Genomic DNA, 18013 nt, shown 5'->3' on the forward strand with positions numbered 1-18013 from the left:
TTCCAAGGGGCTCAGCATCATTGAGAAAAGCAAGACATATACACAAAAATAGGAAACACAGCAGTTTCTATCTTGCAAGTGTAGTAATTTGCTACTCGTTAAATAGACGTGTGGATTGAGAGTAGGAGCTTTCGGACTCCGTGGCTGAGAGGTTGCTGTGGGGAGTGGTGAGCTGGCCCTTGAAGGGATGATAAAATCAAACAGCAGAAGAGTTTTTAATCAGCTCCAACTATGTTCCAGAAGAAGGCTTTTCCATAGTCTCCTCCCTGCACACTGGTATAAGCTCCAAGTAAAATTTGGTAAAGTTCCAGAATAGCGCTGCCCTAGGTTGCAGTCCCTGAGAAAGGATGGGTATGAAAGGGACATGTGAGGAAGTATTCCCAGGAGAGCCTATTAGGGGAACTGGGGTGGAACAGGAAGGCCAAGTCCAAGGATACTCACTTTAGCGCTTCTGGCCAAGCTGGTGAGGTTGTCCTGATGGGGTCAGAGGTCCTCACCCCTGTCAGTCCCTGGGTAAGGGACCCTCTAGGTATGTAGATTCCCAGGCAAAGTAGTTTCAGCCACCTGGGCAGTCCCCCAGGAATGGCAAGTACTGGGTGTTAGAGGGAAGCACAAGGGGGTTTGTGCACACACAAAGATCAGAGGGGTCATGGGAGTCTGCGTGAAACAATGACATCAGGTGCACATTGAGCACAGCCCCTTCTCAGCTTTACAGGGTCCGCTGCATTGCAAGGTATATTCAGAGCTCATTACTTGGAGAGACCCAGGCAGAGGACCAGAACTTTCAATTCTTCCCCTTTATCGTTTGCTTTTATCCCTTAGAACACAAACGCCTGAAAGTCTAAGGCCCCAGGAATCCCAAGCTTTCCCCAATGATAGGCAGATGCAGCTTAAGATAGTTTTCCTGAGTAAAATAGAACTTATATTCATATTTTCAAAAGAGAGCTGTAAGAGTGAATTTTCAGCTTGCTTTTCTTTAAATGCTGTTATTAACTGGAGATTCTTGCAATGCCAAAGGACATAAAAGGGCAGTAAATTCCCCTTTCTTTATATAAAATGTCTTCTGTTTCATAGATGAAGGCTTCTGGATGTAAAATTTTGCAGAAATTGCTTTCTAATCTCAGAGACATTTTAATTGGATAACAATCACATTGGTAACAATCATGAACCCCTGATTTTTCTGAGCAATATGTTTTAAAGACTTGGTTTTACAATTCAGTTAATTTTTTACATCTTTTCTCTTTATGTCAGTTGATGTAGAGAAGTCCTAATGCATGTGTTTATATAATGTGTGTGTGGTGCATTGCAGGAATGTGTGTGTTGTTTCTCCCCCCTGCCCCCCGGCCTTTTTTGTCTTTTTAAGACTGCACTAGTGGCATATGGAGGTTCCCAGGCTAGGGGTCCAATCAGAGCTGTAGCTGGCAGACTACACCACAGCCACAGCAACTCGGGATCAAAGCCGTATTTGTGAGCTACACCACAGCTTACTGCAACACCAGATCCTTAACCCACTGATCAAGGCCAGGGATGGAACCTGCATCCTCTTGGATCCTAGTCAGATTCGTTTCTGCTGAGCCACGGCAGGAAATCCCCCCCCCCCTTTTTAACAATATATCAATTGCTTCTTAGCTACTTTTCATATGTCGTTCATCAGAATTCTTTTTTATTTTTTCTCCACACAAAACCAACTGGAAATATTAAAGAAATGTAATGAAGTAGATACCAAAATAAATACTGCAAATAGTGACATGGCAGGAAGTGTGTGATGAGAAGGAAACTGAATATGGGGCAGATGCTTTAAATTCATAAAGCTTAGTTAAATACTTTGCCTTCTGTGTCCTCAGATTTTCTTTGGACAAATAACTTTGCATTTGGTCAAAGAATCTTTGACAGATCTATGTGAGGCCTGACTCAGTCTTTAGAGAATGGCTTTCAGCAGGCTAGGAACCAAAATCATGCTTTTCCATCCTGGGGTTCTATGGACATGGAGCTTGAATAGGCAATTTCTAGAGGCTATGTTTGTGCAGTGGTGTGGTTATGTGTCTCTCCACCCACTCAGAACTGTGCCTTATTTTTCTTTTTTAAAAATTGAAGTATAGTTGACTTACAATGTTGTATTAGTTTCTGATATACAGCAGTTATTCAGTTTTATATATATATATAAAAGAATATATTCTTTTTCACATTCTTTTTCATTATAGGGTTATTAATAGACATTGAATATAGTTCCCTGTGGTATACAGTAGATCCTTTTTGTTTACCTATTTTATACATAATAGTATGTATTTGTTAATCCCAGACTTTGAATTTATTCTTCTTCCCATCTTTTCCCCTTTGGTAACCATAGTTCGTTTTCTATTTCTGTAAGTCTGTTTCTGTTTTGTAAACAAGCTCATTTGTATAATTTTTTTTAAGATCCTGCATGTAAGCGATATCATATATTTGTATTTCTCTGCTGAGTTAGTTATGATAATTTTAGTATGATAATCTCTAGCTCCATCCATGTTGCTGCAAATAGCATTATTTCATTCTTTTTTATGGCTAAAATATCCTGTTGTATATATGTACCATGCCTTCTTTATCCATTCATCTGTCAGTGGTTGCTTCCATATCTTGGCTATTGCAAATAGTGCTGCTATGAGTATTGGGGCACATGCATCTTTTGGAATTAGAGTTTTCATCTTTCCCAGATACATGCTCAGGAATGGGTTCACTGGATCATATGATAACTGTTTTTAGTTTTTAAAAGAACCTCCATACTGTTCTCCATAGTGGCTGTATCAATTTAGATTCCCATCAACAATGTTTCAGGGTTCCCTTTTGTCCACACCCTCTCCAGCATTCATTATTTGTAGACTTTTTGATGATGGCCCTTCTTACTGGTGCAAGGTGATACCTCATTGTCGTTTTTGATTGTATTTCTCTAATAATTAGTGATGTCGAGCATCTTTCCATTTACCTGTTGGCCATCTGTATGTCTTCTTTAGAGAAATGTCTTAGGTCTTCTGACCATTTTTTGTTTGTGGTGTTTGTTTTTTTGATGTTGATTTTTATGAACTGTTTGTATATTTCAGAAATTAAGTTCTTGTTGGTTGCATCATTTGCAAATATTTTCTCCCATCCATAGTTTGTCTTTTCATTTTATTTATGGTTTCCTTTGCTGTGCAAAACCTTTTAAGTTAGATTAGGTCCCATTTGTTTATTTTTGCTTTTATGTCTTTTGCCTTGAGAAACTGACCTAAGGAAACTGCTACAATATATGCCAGAGAATGTTTTGCCTATGTTTTAAGAGTTTATGGTATCAAGGCTTATATTTGTCTTGAAGTTATATCAGTTTATTTTTGTATATGATGTGAGGGAGCATTCTAACTTTACTGATTTAGGTGCCTCATTTGTCTTTAAGGCAGTTATCTTTTTTGAATGAATAAATGAATGAATGAATGACAAAATAGGTAAAACATCATTGCCTCTCATTTATAATCCTGCCCACGTCTCCCAACACCCCTTCCCTTCACTTCCTCCACCTTTTGCTCCCAGGGGAGCACAGTGCCCCGTGACAGGCTGACCCCTGCTTCTCGGCTTCCTTTGCTGCAGCATGTCTGTTTGGGTTCACTCGCTTATAGGAACCTTCCTCCTTTACTTCCACTGGGAAAACAATCTAATGGACGATTTCACACAAATGTATTGTGTCTGCCTGGAGCTGAGGTTGTTATGTGCATTTTAACAAGGACAAGTAAAGAAATTGATTTCTAATTATAGGATTTAAGGCATCATAAAATAAGATATTTAGAAACTGGAGCTTCCTAGAGCCTATTTTACGCCTGTGCAATCTAGCCCGGTTGCAATGTGGAAAGGAAAACTCTGAATATCACAAGTAGTCTCTTCCAGAGGTGAGGGCTGGGGTGGCAGTCCTGCTTTAGGCTGCTCCGTGAGCCCCTGCCCCGTGGACGGAGGGGACATCCTTCGGTGCCATCCATCAGCTGGGAGACTCACCTCCTATTGTCAGTCTGAGGATCAATTGTGTTAGCAAATGTAATGTGTTTAACTCTTGCACATGGTAAGGACTCATTCAAGGTTTATTATTTTGCTTTCAAAATATGTTAACGTGTTTAAAGTACCTGAGACAAATGCTTTAATGTGGTCTAGACAATTCACTCATATGATCTATCCTCCAGTAGGAGATAATTAAGCTTGGTGTTAGTCTTTTGATTCTTTTTCTGTAAAGCTCTTAAACGTACAAATCTGGGAGGTCAATAACTGACATTTTAGCAGAAGACAAGCCAATGCTCCTGAGCAGTATTGTCATCTTGGTTTTACAAGACCTCAGAACCAGACTGTTTAAAATTCTTATTGTAACCCCTGAGTCTTTCTTTTTTCTGGTTGGGAGAAATTGCAGAGTTTCCCCCAAATTAAAATTTTCCACAAACCTTATGGAATTGACTTAAATAAAAGGCATCATTCTCATTGTACCATGACAGAGAGATTGAAATGTGTTCTTTTAACAATAAAACCCATGAGGTAATGTTACAGTGGGAAGAGGTGAGGTCAACTCTCAAGACCTTCTCACATTGAGGAGCTGTGTGAAGGGCTGCCTGGGGCCTGGCCAGGGCCCAGAAGCCACAGCAGTTGCCTTGAATCCTGGATTTTTAATCACAGGTCCACCCAGGCTGAGGTGCAGACCTTTGACTCTCAGATGCTCAGATGAGGCTTTGAATTTTGGACACGATGCAAACCTTGTCTGTATTTTCTGAGTTGAATCTCTGATTTGCCATCCAGGACATGCTTACCTGATTCTAGTTACTTCTTCCCTTTAAACAAATGATCTTGCTGGCCTGCCTCCCTGACGGCTTCCCTGGCTTGTGCTTTTATCTCTTGACACAGCTTTCATTTTCCCCACTTTATCTGTGCTTTTCTGTCAAGCCATCTTTTAGCTTATTTTTTATCTTGTTTGGTTCCTGTACCTCTTGTCTTAAATGAAGGACAGAAAATACATGGGGGTTGGGGAGGCTGATTTGCCTAACTGGGTGGCATTGCTGCTTCTGATGAGTTCTGGTGAGATCCAGCTGGTCCCCAAAATGGCAGCAGATAAAGTCCTTACCTCTGAGGCCAGTCTGCTGGGACTGTGGAACCAGGGAACAGGCTGGGCAGCCTCAAAGGAAAGTGTTATCTCACAGTCTGGAGGCCGGATGGCTGAGATCAAGGTGTCTCGGGATTGATTCCCCCTGAGGCCCAGCGGGGCACATTCCAGGCCTCTCTCTGGTTTCTGGTGCTTTCTGGCAATGCTTGGCATTGCTTAGCTTGTGGATACATCAGTCACCTTGATCTCTGCCTTCATCTTCTCCCTGTGTGTGTGTCCATGTCCCAATTTTCCCTTTTTTCATAAGGACATGGGTCCTGTTGGATTCAGGCCCACCCTACTTCAGCGTGATCTCAACTTATCTGTTACTGTTGCCAATAAGGTCACATTCTGAGGTGCTGAGGTGAGGACTTCAACATATGAATCTGGGGGGTGCTACAATTCAACACCCAAACATCATCAGGGGCATTCCAGCTTTTTGGAGAAATGCTATCACTACTTTCATTTCTTTCTACATTTGAAATGATGACACTACAGGAGTTTGTGGGGTGTTCGGATCGTGTAGTCCACACTGCTTACTGCAGCTGCTGTTGTGCTCTAGGTTACAACTTCTGATGGCTCCTGTCTCTTTTCTGCTTAAAGCTCCTTGACACCTCAGTTCAGTGTTAACTTTGTGTCTGCCACAGGCAGAGAAGGGAGAGGCAAAGTCATATGTGGGCAGTTGAGCCCTGGGGTGTGTGCTCTCTTTAGCCCGAAGCAACCTCCCCACACTGCACACTCTGTGAGCCCCATGAGTCCACCGCTCTCCTTTCGGAACCTTGTTGCCTGCTTGTGGTGGGAATTTGTGTTTCTATTTCTTTTGCTTGCTTTTTGCCCCCTTATTTTTTACTTTAACTAATCAATCTATTATTGAGATACAGTTGACCTGTAACATTGTATTCGCTTCAAGTGTACAGCACAATGACTTGATATTTATATACATGGCAATGGTCACCACAATAAGTCAAGTTCACATCTGTTACCCTGTGTGGTTAGAGAATTTTAAATTTTCTTGTGATCAGAACTAAGATCTACTCTCTTAGCAATTGCTTGCTTATTTTGAGAGCTTTATCTCAGGTCGCTTTAAAATGCCTCCATAGTCCCATGCAGTGAACATTTTATTTTGCATTTGTATGGAACACTTTTATATGGATGAGTTTTTAGAAAAATTCTCAACTGAATTCTCAACATAGACATGGTATAGGCACCTTTGGGAATACTGCTCCTATTGCTCCTAATAGCTGGGATAAAAGCAGTGCTTCTTCAGAAAACTTGAGGCAACTCTGGATACTTGGTTTTTTAGCTTGTTTTAAACTTCAGAATAAATTATTGTCTCCTGCTTTACCCCAGTGGGGAAGTCTGACTGAGCAGGGGCCATTGATTTGGACTTCATCTGGAGAGCAGGAGGGACTTCCTGGGGATGGAGAGCAGAGAATGGGAAGCAGTGGAATCCTGAGGGAGCAACAGCATTGTAAAAGAGCAGCAGAGAAAGAGGGACCCCTAAAAGAGACCATGAGAGGTCATAAAGGAGAGGGGACAACCAGGAAAATGCACAGTAGCCAGGGGGTTTCCAGGAGGCTGAGGAGCCAGCACTGAATGTCAAGAACATTGGTGATGCTTGTAGGGCTGGACATAGTGCGAATGGTGCTCACTGCACTGACGTGCTTGTAAGAGTTGAGGAGGCAGTGTCAGAGGAGCAGCAGATTCCTGGCAAGATTCTGAATGGATGGGAAAAAGAGAGGGGCGGGTGGCAGCAGGACAGGGTCCAAAGTTGGTCTTCTGGTGTGGGAGAGTCCTGTTTAGTACTGGGGAGTTTTGAGTTTTCCATATTCCCACAGATTGCTTGCCAGGGTGTACTTTGACATATTTCTCTGCTCTTTGTTATTCTGCAAATGGGTAGAGACTTGATCAGAGTCAGGTTTGATTATTTGGGCAAGGCTACTTCTTCCAAGGAGGCTGTGTGGAGACCTGAGTGCCTTTTCGTGAATTTGCTGATGTTGATGATTGTTGTTGCCCAGAGACATAAATCCATTTAGGCATTACAAATGTGACTTTAAACATATTCATTAATATTTTTAGTGGATTCACATTGCATATGGTCTGCCAAGGGAAATTGCAAAGTGATTTTTTTATTAGAAAAATATGGACCGAAGAAGAAGCATACTTTGAAAAATTTATGGTTACCAAAGGGGACAGGTTAGGGAGGTGGGATAGACTGGGGCTTTGGGATAGAAATGTTCTAAAATTAGGTTGGGAATTCCCATCGTGGCTCAGCAGAAATGAGTCTGACTAGCATCCATGAACACACAGATTCTATCCCTGGCCTTGGTCAATGGGTTAAGGATCTGGCATTGCCATGAGCTGCGGTATAGGCTGCAGGTGCAGCTTGTATCATGTGACGCTGTGGTTGTGGGGTAGGCCAGCAGCTACAGCTCCAATTCAACACCTAGCCTGGGAACCTCCATATGCTGCAGGTGCAGCCCTAAAAAAAGACAAAAAAAAGAAAATCAGGTTGTGAGGATGGTTGAACAACTATTAATATAATAAAATTCATTGAATTAAAAAAATAATAGAGGCACAAAAACTCTCTAAAGCTTAATTTAGCATACATATGTTTTACCCAAGGTGTTTATGTTTATTAGATATCTTATTTCTGATAGTCTAATTTAATCATATTTTTATTTTGTGTTCAAAAGATAGGTTTTGTTGGTAAGGCCACTGAATGCAGAGAGGAAGCTGTTTCATGTTGGGAACATATACCCTATGCAGTACAGTACAGTGTTACATATATTTATCCCTTCCACAAATATTTGTTGAACCCCTTCCTTGTGACTCAAATAAAAAATAATATATATATATAAAGAAAAATATCATTCAATGTCTTAAGGACTGTTCTAGGTCCTAAGGGTAGATTGGTAAATAAAGGTCTATACAAAGGTCTGGGCTTATCAAGTTCATAGTAAAAAAGCTCCCCCAAACAAACAAACAAAGAAAGCCTTAGGGTTTTCTGAAGCTGATGAGTTTTTTTTCGCAGAGCTGCTCAAACTGCATAAGGAGCAAATGAGCAGTGTGGATGGTAAGGGGGACAGATTAGCCTCTGGGTATGATGGTGAGCTAGGAAAGGAGTGATGCACAGGTGTACCCAGGAATGTTTGGGGGTAACCAGGGACTGAATGGTGCTTGAAAAAGTCATGAAGCCCTGAAATAATGTTCAAATATGATCTATTCTTTTGCCAAAAATCACATATAAAGTACAGAGAATTTCATCATGTTATTCTGCAATAAAAATTATGTGAATACAACACACAGACAAACCTACTAGAGTGCCAAAATCCAGAACACTGACAACACCCAAAGCTGCCAAGAAAGTGCAACAATAGGAACTCTCATTCCTTGCTGGTGGGAATGCAAAATTCTGCAGCCACTTTGGAAGACAGTTTGTCAGTTTCTAACACAAGTAAACGTACCCTTTCCATTCAATCCAACAATCATGCTTCTTGGTATTTGCCCCAAATAATCAAATACTTATGTCCACACAAAAACCTGCACATGGTTGTTTATGGCAGCTTGATATATAAGTTTCAAAACTTGGAGGCAACTAAGATGTCCTTCAGTAGGTGAATGGTACTGTAGTACATTCAGATAATGAAATATTATTTAGTGCTCAAAAGAAATGAGCTACCAAACCAGGCAAGGACATGGAGGAAACTTAAATCTATATCACTAAGTAAAAGAAGCCAATCTGAAAAGGCTACATACTGTATGATTACAATTATGTGACATTCTGGACAAGGCAAAACTGTAGAGGCAATAAAAAGATCAGTGGTTGCCCCAGGGATTGAGGGCGGGGAGAGGGATAATTAGGCAGAGCATAGAGGGTTCTAGGGCACTCAAAGGCAATGTCATTCATACTCTGTGTGACATCACAATGGTGCATACATGTCATTATACATTTGTCCAAACCCATAGAATGTGCAATACCAAGAGTTAACCCTAAGGTCAAGGATGGATTTTGTATGATCATGAGGTTTCAATGTAGGTTTATCTTTGGTAAAAAATATATCATTCTAGTGTTTGATGTTGATAATAAGGGAGCCTGTGGGGGGTCAGGGAGGTGCCAGGTAAATTGCTGTACCTTCCTCTCAATTTTCTCATAAATTTGAAACTGTTCTAAAAATTAGTCTTTCAAATGAAACACAACACAGACTATTCTGTTTATGTTTTGAGTCAATACTAGATGGAAATATAAAATTAACTGGCTTTTATTATTTGTTTCTATTTTTACAATTAAATCCTCATCAAACTTTTCCTTTCCTATTAATGATGACATTTTGATGCCTATTTTAAGTAGATCCTCTTTCCAATTCTAAGCCTTCCAGATGCCAGGTCCTTGTGTGCATGTGGGGTCTTTCTGCTTGTTGTTTTTAGGGTCATTTCATGTTGCTATACATGTGCCAAGCAGGGGGATCAGGTGGTCTGAGCATCAACAAAGAACATACGAGGCAGGCAGGTTCTGCAGACCTCATCTGTATTTTCAGAATCTGACACCAGTCAGCTATTCTGTTCATCAGGAGAGGTTAATTGGGGGCTACTCTGTGCTTCAGAACAACCTGCCTCTGGGGCAAGGGTCTGCCTCTTTCATTCCAATCTGTCTCTGCACAGGTGGGTTGGGTCCTTACATAGAGCCTGTGCTGTGAAAACCTCCCCAAGGGACAGCCTCACCCAAGACCCCAAGTGAGACACAGAGGGAAACCCAACCCAACCCAAACTGAACAAACAGGTATGTTGGCCCTGAAGACAAACATCAAAGCTATAGAGAGGCCTTTTCCCAGTGTCTAGAGAATATTTGTTCTCCCCCTTTTTTTTTTTTTTTTTGGTCTTATTTTTAGGGCCACACCTGCAGCATATGGAGGTTCCCAGGTTAGGGGTCGAATTGGAACTACAGCTGCCAGCCTACACCACAGCCATAGCAATGGGAGGACTGAGCCACATCTGTGACCTGCACCACAGCTCATAGCAATGTGGGATCCTTAACCCAATGAACAAGGCCAGGGATCGAAACCACATCCTCATGGATGCTAGTCAGATTCGTTTCCACTGAGCCACAACAGGAACTCCTGTTTCCCTTTGTTGTTGTTGTTGTTATTGTTTTTAATGTAATGATTTTTATTTTTTTCCATTATAGCTGGTTTACAGTATTCTGTCAATTTTCTACTGTACATCATGGTGACCCAGTTACACATACATGTATACATTCCTTTTTCTCACATTATCATGCTCCATCATAAGTGACTAGACATAGTTCCCAGTGTTACATGGCAAGATCTCATTGCTGATCCATTCCAAAGACAATAGTATGCATCTATTAACCCCAAGTTCATAATCCATCCCACTCCCTCCCCCTCCCCCTTGTCAACCACAAGGCTGTTCTCCAAGCCCATGATTTTCTTTTCTGTAGAAAAGTTCATTCATGCCATATATTAGATTCCATGTATAAGTGATATCATATGGTATTTGTTTTTCTCTTTCTTCTTCACTTAGTATGAGAATCTCTAGTTCCATCCATATTGCTTCAAATGGCATTATTTTTTCTTTTTTATGGCCGAGGAGTATTCCATTGTGTATACATACCTCATCTTCCTAATCCAATCATCTGTCCATGTACATTTGGGTTGTTTCCCGTGTCTTGGCTATTGTGAATAGTGCTGCAGTAAACATGCAGATTCATGTGTCTTTTTCATGGAAAGTTTGTCTGGATACATGCCCAAGAGTGGGATTGCTGGGTCATATGGTAGTTCTATGTATAGTTTTCTAAGGTACTGCCATGCTGTTCTCTATAGTGGTTGTACCAGCTTATACTCTCACCAACAATACAGGAGGGTTCCCTTTTCTCCACACCCCCTCCAGCATTATTCAACATAGTATTGGAAGTCCTAGCCACAGCAATCAGACAAACAAAAGAAATAAAAGGCATCCAAATAGGAAGAGAAAAGGTAAAACTGTCACTGTATGCAGATGACATGATACTATATATAGAAAACCCTAAGGACTCAACCCCAAAGTTGAACTGATTGAACTAATTGAACTGATCAACAAATTCAGTGAAGTAGCAGGATATAAGATTAACATTCAGAAACCAGTCACATTTCTGTATACTAACAATGAGATATTAGAAAAGGAATACAAAAATGCAATAACTTTTAAAATTGCACGTTAAAAAGTCACATACCTGGAATACACCTGACCAAGGAATTGAAGGACTTATATGCCAAAAATGATAAAACACCAATCAAGGAAATTAAAGAAGATGTAAAGAAATGGAAAGATATCCCATGCTCCCAGGTTGGAAAAATTAATACCGTAAAAATGGCCACACTACCCAAAGCAATCTACAGATTCAATGCAATCCCTGTCCAATTACCCATGATATTTTCCACAGAACTAGAACAATCCAAAAATATGTGGAACCACAAAAGACCCAGAATCGCCAAAGCAATCCTGAAAGACAAAAACCAAGCAGGAGGCATAACTCTCCCAGACTTCAAGCAATATTACAGAGCCACAGGAATCAAGACAGTGTGGTACTGGTACCAAAACAGACATATAGACCAATGGAACAGAATAGAGAACCCAGAAACAAACCCAGACACCTATAGTCAATTAATCTTTGACAAAGGAGGCAAGAACATAAAATGGGAAAAACAGTCTTTTCAGCAAGTATTGCTAGATCCATTTATTTTTAAATTTTGCTTATACTCTTTCATTTTCCCAACACAGCATCCGAGATATGATTTAGCCTTTTATTTATATTGTCTCACATTTCTCTCCCTTTTCTCCTACCTTCCTTTCCCTGTCTTAATTTTAATTTCTCATATGTTTCCCTTAAGCTTTTATTTTCTTATTTTTTTCCATTTCTTTTTTTTAATTAGTCAAATGAATTTATCACATCTGTAGTTGTATAATGATCATAACAACCCAATTTCACAGGATTTCCATCCCACAGTGCAAGCACATCCCCCCACCCCCCAAACTGTCTCCACCAGAGACCATAAGTTTTCAATGTCTGTGAGTCAGCATCTGTTCCGCAAAGAAGTTCAGTCTGTCCTTTCTTCAGATACCACATGTCAGTGAAAGCATTTGATGTTGGTGTCTCATTGTATGGCTGACTTCACTTAGCACGATAGTTTCTAGGTCCATCCATGTTGCTAAAAATGCTGGTATTTTGTTCTTTTTAATGGCTGAGTAATGCTCCATTGTGTATATGTACCACTTCTTGATCCACTCCTCTGTCAATGGACATTTAGGTTGTTTCCATGTCTTGGCTATTGCAAATAGTGCTGCAATGAACATCGGAGTGCATGTGTCTTTGCGAGTCCTGGTTTTCTCTGGATAGATGCCCAGGAGTGGGATTGCTGGATCAAATGGTAGTTCTATGTTTAGTTTTCTGAGGCATCTCCATACTGCTTTCCACAGTGGTTGCACCAATGTACAATCCCACCAACAGTGTGCTAGGGTTCCTTTTCTCCACACCCTCTCCAGCACTTCTTGTTTGTAGACTTTTTAATGATGGCCATTCTGGCTGGTGTAAGGTGGTACCTCATCATGGTTTGGATTTGCACTTCTCTAATCATGAGTGATGTTGAACATCTTTTCATATGTTTTTTGGCGATCCGTATGTCTTCTTTGCAGAGTTATCTGTTTAGGTCTTCTGCCCATTTTTTGATGGGGTTGTTTGTTTTATTGGTATGGAGCTGCAGAAGGTGTTTATAAATTTTGGAGATAAATCCCTTGTCAGTTGATTCCCTTGCAAAGATTTTCTTCCATGCTGTGGGTTGCCTTTTCGTTTTGTTTAGGGTTTCCTCTGCTGTGCAGAAACTTTTAAGTTTGATTAGGTCCCATTTGTTTACTTTTGTTTTTATTGTCAATACTCTAAGAGATGGATCTGAGAAGATGTTGCTGTCATTTATGTCAGAGAGGGTTTGGCCTATGTTTTCCTCTAAGAGTTTGATAGTGTCTGGTCTTTAATCCATTTGGAGTTTATTTGTGTGTATGGTGTTAGGGAGTGTCCTAATTTCATTCTTTTCCATGTGGCCCTCCCGTTTTCCCAGCACCACTTATTGAACAAGCTGTCCTTTCTCCATTGTATCTTCTTGCCTCCATTGTCATAAATTAGTTGGCTGTAGGTGTGTGGGTTGAATTCTGGGCTTTCCATCCTGTTCCACTGATCTATGTTTCTGTCTTTGTGCCAGTACCATACGGTTTTGATGATTGTTGCTTTGTAGTATAGCTGGAAGCCCAGGAGCCTGATTCCTCCAGCTCCATTTTTCTTTTTCAGGACGCCTTTGGCTAGCCTGGGTCTTTTGTGCTTCCAAACAAACTTTAAAATATTTTGTTTGAGTTCTGTGAAGAATGTCCTTGGTAATTTGATAGGGATTGCATTGAATCTGTAGATTGCCTTAGGTAGTAGTATAGTCATTTGGATAATATGAACTCTTCCAATCCACGAGCATGGTGTATCTTTCCACCTATGTGTGTCATCTTTGCTTTCTTTCATCAGTGTCTTATAGTTTTCAGAGTACAGGTCTTTTGTCTCTTTAGGAAGGTTTGCTCCTAGGTATTTTATTCTTTTGGATGTGATGGTGAATGGGATTGCTTCCCTAATTTCTCTTTCTGCCCTTTCATTGTTAGTGTATAGAAATGCCGTTGATTTCTGCGTATTAATTTTGTATCCTGCGACTTTGCCAGATTCATGGATGAGCTCTAACAGTTTTCTGGTAGAGTCTTTAGGATTCTCTAGGTATAGTATCATGTCATTTTGCAAATAGGGATAGTTTTACTTTTTCCTTTCCAATTTGGATTTATTTTATTTCTTTTACTCCTCTGATTGCTGTGGCTTGGACTTTCAAAACTATGTTGAAATATAGTGGTGAGAGCAGACATCCTTGTCTTGTTCCTGATCTCAGTGGGAATTCTTTCAGCTTTTCACCGTTGAGAATGATGTTCTCCCTTTCCTTCTTTTTTCTCCCCTGGTCTTGTGTCACTTTAGAGATAAACATTTAAACATTTAGGACGAAATATTTCCTGTGTGCTTGTTACATGGGAAAGTGTTAATTTTGGTAAATAATTGTATGGTTACAGGTTGTAAACTAGAGAGTATTGTGGTTTCTCTTTCTCTTATGTGGTGTATGTATATACCACATCTTCTTTATCTGTATTCATTTATCAATGAGCACTTCGGTGGCTTCCATATTTTGGCCAGTGTAAATAATGCTACAGTGAACATAGGGGTGCATCTATCTTTTCAAATTAGCATTTTCATTTTCTCTGCATAGATATCCAAAAGTGGAATTGCTGGATCATATTGTTGTCACATTTTTAATTTTCCGCAAAACCTCCATGGAAATTTACATTCCACATGTACCAATTTACATTCCCACCAACAGTGCACAAGTGTTCCCTTTTCTCCACATCTTCTCCAGGACTTGTTATTTCTTGTCTTTTTGATGATAGCCATTCTGACAGGTGTGACATGATCTCTTGTTGTGGTCTTGATTTGCATTTCCCTGATGATTTGTGATATTGAGCATCTTTTCATGTGCCTGTTGGTCGTCTGTCTGTCTTTTTTAGAAAAATATCTATTCAGAGCCTCGGCCAATTTTTTAATTGGGTTATTTGGTTTTGTGAAATTCAGTTGTGTGAATTCCTTAAATATTTTGGACATCAACACCTTATTGGATATATCATTTGCAATTATCTTCTCCCATTCAGTGGTTGCTTTTTTGTCTTGTTGATGGTTTCCTTTGCTGTGTAAAAGCTTTTTAGTTTGATATAGTTCTATTTGTTTATATTTGCTTTTGTTGTCCTTCTCCTTTGCTTTTTAAATTGTAAGACTAGAAAGTGTCTGCTAGGCAAGACTTAAGCAAATTTGTAACACAAGTAGATGCTGTGACAGAAGCTCTCACCTTTCTGCATTTCTTGTCTAGTATCCCTCTGGTTTTGACACCATTACTGTTCTTTTGTACTTAATAGGTCAGAAGTCCTTGTTAGCTATCAGATTAAAACATATTAAAAACATATTAAAACATATTAAAACATATTAAAACATATTAAAAACTACTAAGTAACCAACATGTTACCACTCTGGGCTATCATAATTTTGAAAAAATAATTCATGAAATTTATTCTCTAGATCAAATTCTTAAACACTCTTAGGATCCCTTTATGCTCTTAATATTTTTTATTATGGCAAGACCATTTAATATGAGATCTAAATTCTTAAAGGTTTTTTTTTTAAGTATACAAACTATTGTTACCTATATATACCATATTGTATAGCAGATCTCTGGAAATTATTAATAATATATAATGAAATTTAGTACCCATTGGTTAGCAACTCCCCATTTTCCCTTTCTCCCAGTGGAAACCACTCTTGTATTCTTTGCTTCTATGGCCGGACTGTTTTAGATACTTCATTTAAGTGGAATCATGTAGTATATTTCTTCTGTGAATGGTTTATTTCACTTAGCATAGTGTTCTCCAAGTTCATCCCTGTTGTTTCACATTGCACAATTTCCTTCTTTTTAAAGTTGAATAATATCCTGTTGTATTTTCTTTATCTACTTATCCATCAATGGACATTTAGGTTGTTTCCAGATCTTACCTGTTGTGAATAGTGTTGCAGTGAATATAGGAGTGCTAGTATCTCTTTTAGATCCTTATTGCAAATCTTCTGGATAAATACTCAAAAGTGGGACTGCTGAATTACATGGTAGTTGTATTTTCATTTTTATTTTGAAAAGAAACTCCATACTGTTTTACACAGAGACTGCACCATTTTACATTTCCACCAACAGTATATAAAAGTTCCAATTTCTCCACATTCTTGTCAACAACTAACTTTCTCACTCTTGCCCTTTCCTATCCTCTCTGCTTCCATCCCTTTCCCTCTCTCTCTCTTCTCCTCCTTCTTTCTCCCCCCTCCCTCCCTTATTTCCTTCCTTCTTTTTAGTCAACCTAACAGGAGTAAGGTGATATCTCATCGTGGTTTTGGTTTGCATTTCCCTGATGGTTAGTAACATTGCATGTCTCATTACGTAAATATCTAATCAAGCCTTTGGTGCATTTTTTAAACTGGGTAATTAGTTTATTTTGCTGTTGAGTTATAGGAATTCCTTATATTGTTTGGAAATTAACCCTTATCAGATATAAGGTTTGCAAATATTTTCTCCATTCTTTAGGTTGCTTTTTCTCTGTGTTGATTTTTTCCATTGCTGTGAAGAAGCCTTTTAGTTTGATGTAGTACTACTTGTCTATTTTTGTTCTTTTGCCTGTGCTTTTCATGTCATATCCAAGAAATCATTGCCAAGGGCAAGTTCATAATATATTTTCTTCAGAAATTTTGGAGTATCAGATTTTATATTTAAATCCCTAATCAGTTTTGAGTTGACTTTTATGAATAGTATAGAATATCTGTCCAATTTCATTCTTTCACAAAATATATGCCCAGTTATTCCAACATTTGTTGAAGAGACTATCCTTTCTCCACCGTGTATTCCTTGTATTCTTATTGAAGATCAGTTGAAAATATATATATGGATTTATTTCTGGGCTTTCTATTCTCTTCTACTGGTCTATATTTATGGCTTTATGTCAGTACCACACTATTTTAATTACTGTAGTATTTTAGTATAGTTTGAGATTATGAAGTGTAATGCCTCCAGATTTTTTCTTTTCCAAGATTGTTTTGGCTGTTTGTTGTCTTTTGTGGTTCCATATGAATTTTAGAGTTGTTTTTTTCCCTTTATTCTCTAAAAAATTATTGAGGACCCAAAGAGCTTTTATTTTTGTATGTTAGAACTGTATTAAAAATTAAAATTGAGTAAAACTTCAAAGGCCAGAATTTATAAGCACATAGTCTATTAGCCATCAGAGCTTCTGAAAATATATGTCTATTCTTACAGGAGTTGAAAAGGTAAATTAAATCTTAATATTATTGCTAAAGTAAATTCGACCTTGTAAGTCTCAGAGAGGGATATGCGGATTCCCTGGGGTCCTCTGACCACACTCAGAACTACTGATTTAGACAGCTGGTGATTATTTGCTGAGTACTCTGTGTTGGGTGGTCCACCAGTGGGTGGTAGGAGGGTGGGAAAATATTGGAAGGCTTTCTTCCTATCCAGGGATTTATATCAAATGTGGGTCCCTACTCCATCTAGGCATAAGACAGTGCGTATATCTGAAAAGTGAGCATATGTATAATACATACAAATCAATGAAAATTATTTGGTATCTCTTTTATGACCATTATAACCTTAAGCAGTATGATTACAATTTGGGTATTTGATACTCAGAGTTTTTGGGTCACCAGCCCAGCTTTACCACAGAACAGTCTTTTCAAATTCAGCCTCTTGATATAATCACTACCAAGAAAAGCTCCAGGGGTTTCGATTATGTTTCTTTTTATATGGTTAACCAAGTAAAACTCGAGGGAATATGTGTGAACAATCGTATCCTCCTTTCTGTTTATGTTCTAGCCTCTTTCAAAAGTCTTTTTTTTTTTTTAGTTCCTGGCTTAGTGGGTAAATAACCCGACTAGTATCCAGTGAGTTAAGGATCCAGCACTGCCACAGATATGGCTCAGATCCCACATTGCTGTCTCTTTGGTGTAGGCTGGCAGCTGCAGCTCTGACTTGACCCTTGGCCCAGGAACTTATGTATGTTGCAGATGTGCCCCTAAAAAGAAAAAAAAAGAGGCCTTTTTCTTACAAAAGTTGTAGTATTAAGATATCATTTACCAAGTCCATGATTTTCTTTTCTGTGGAAAAGTTCATTTGTGCCATATATTAGATTCCAGATATAAATGATATCATATGGTATTTGTCTTTCCACTGGGAACTA

General features: G+C 39.1%; 1 protein-coding gene across 6 annotated transcripts in view; it reads left to right on the forward strand.

Annotated features, from left to right (window-relative positions):
* Positions 1–18013, forward strand: part of CD226 (CD226 molecule) — a 104285-nt gene that overhangs the window by 55362 nt on the left and 30910 nt on the right. The window lies entirely within an intron of this gene.

The sequence above is a fragment of the Sus scrofa genome, chromosome 1 (assembly GCF_000003025.6).
Source record: "Sus scrofa isolate TJ Tabasco breed Duroc chromosome 1, Sscrofa11.1, whole genome shotgun sequence".
NCBI classification, from domain to species: domain Eukaryota; kingdom Metazoa; phylum Chordata; class Mammalia; order Artiodactyla; family Suidae; genus Sus; species Sus scrofa.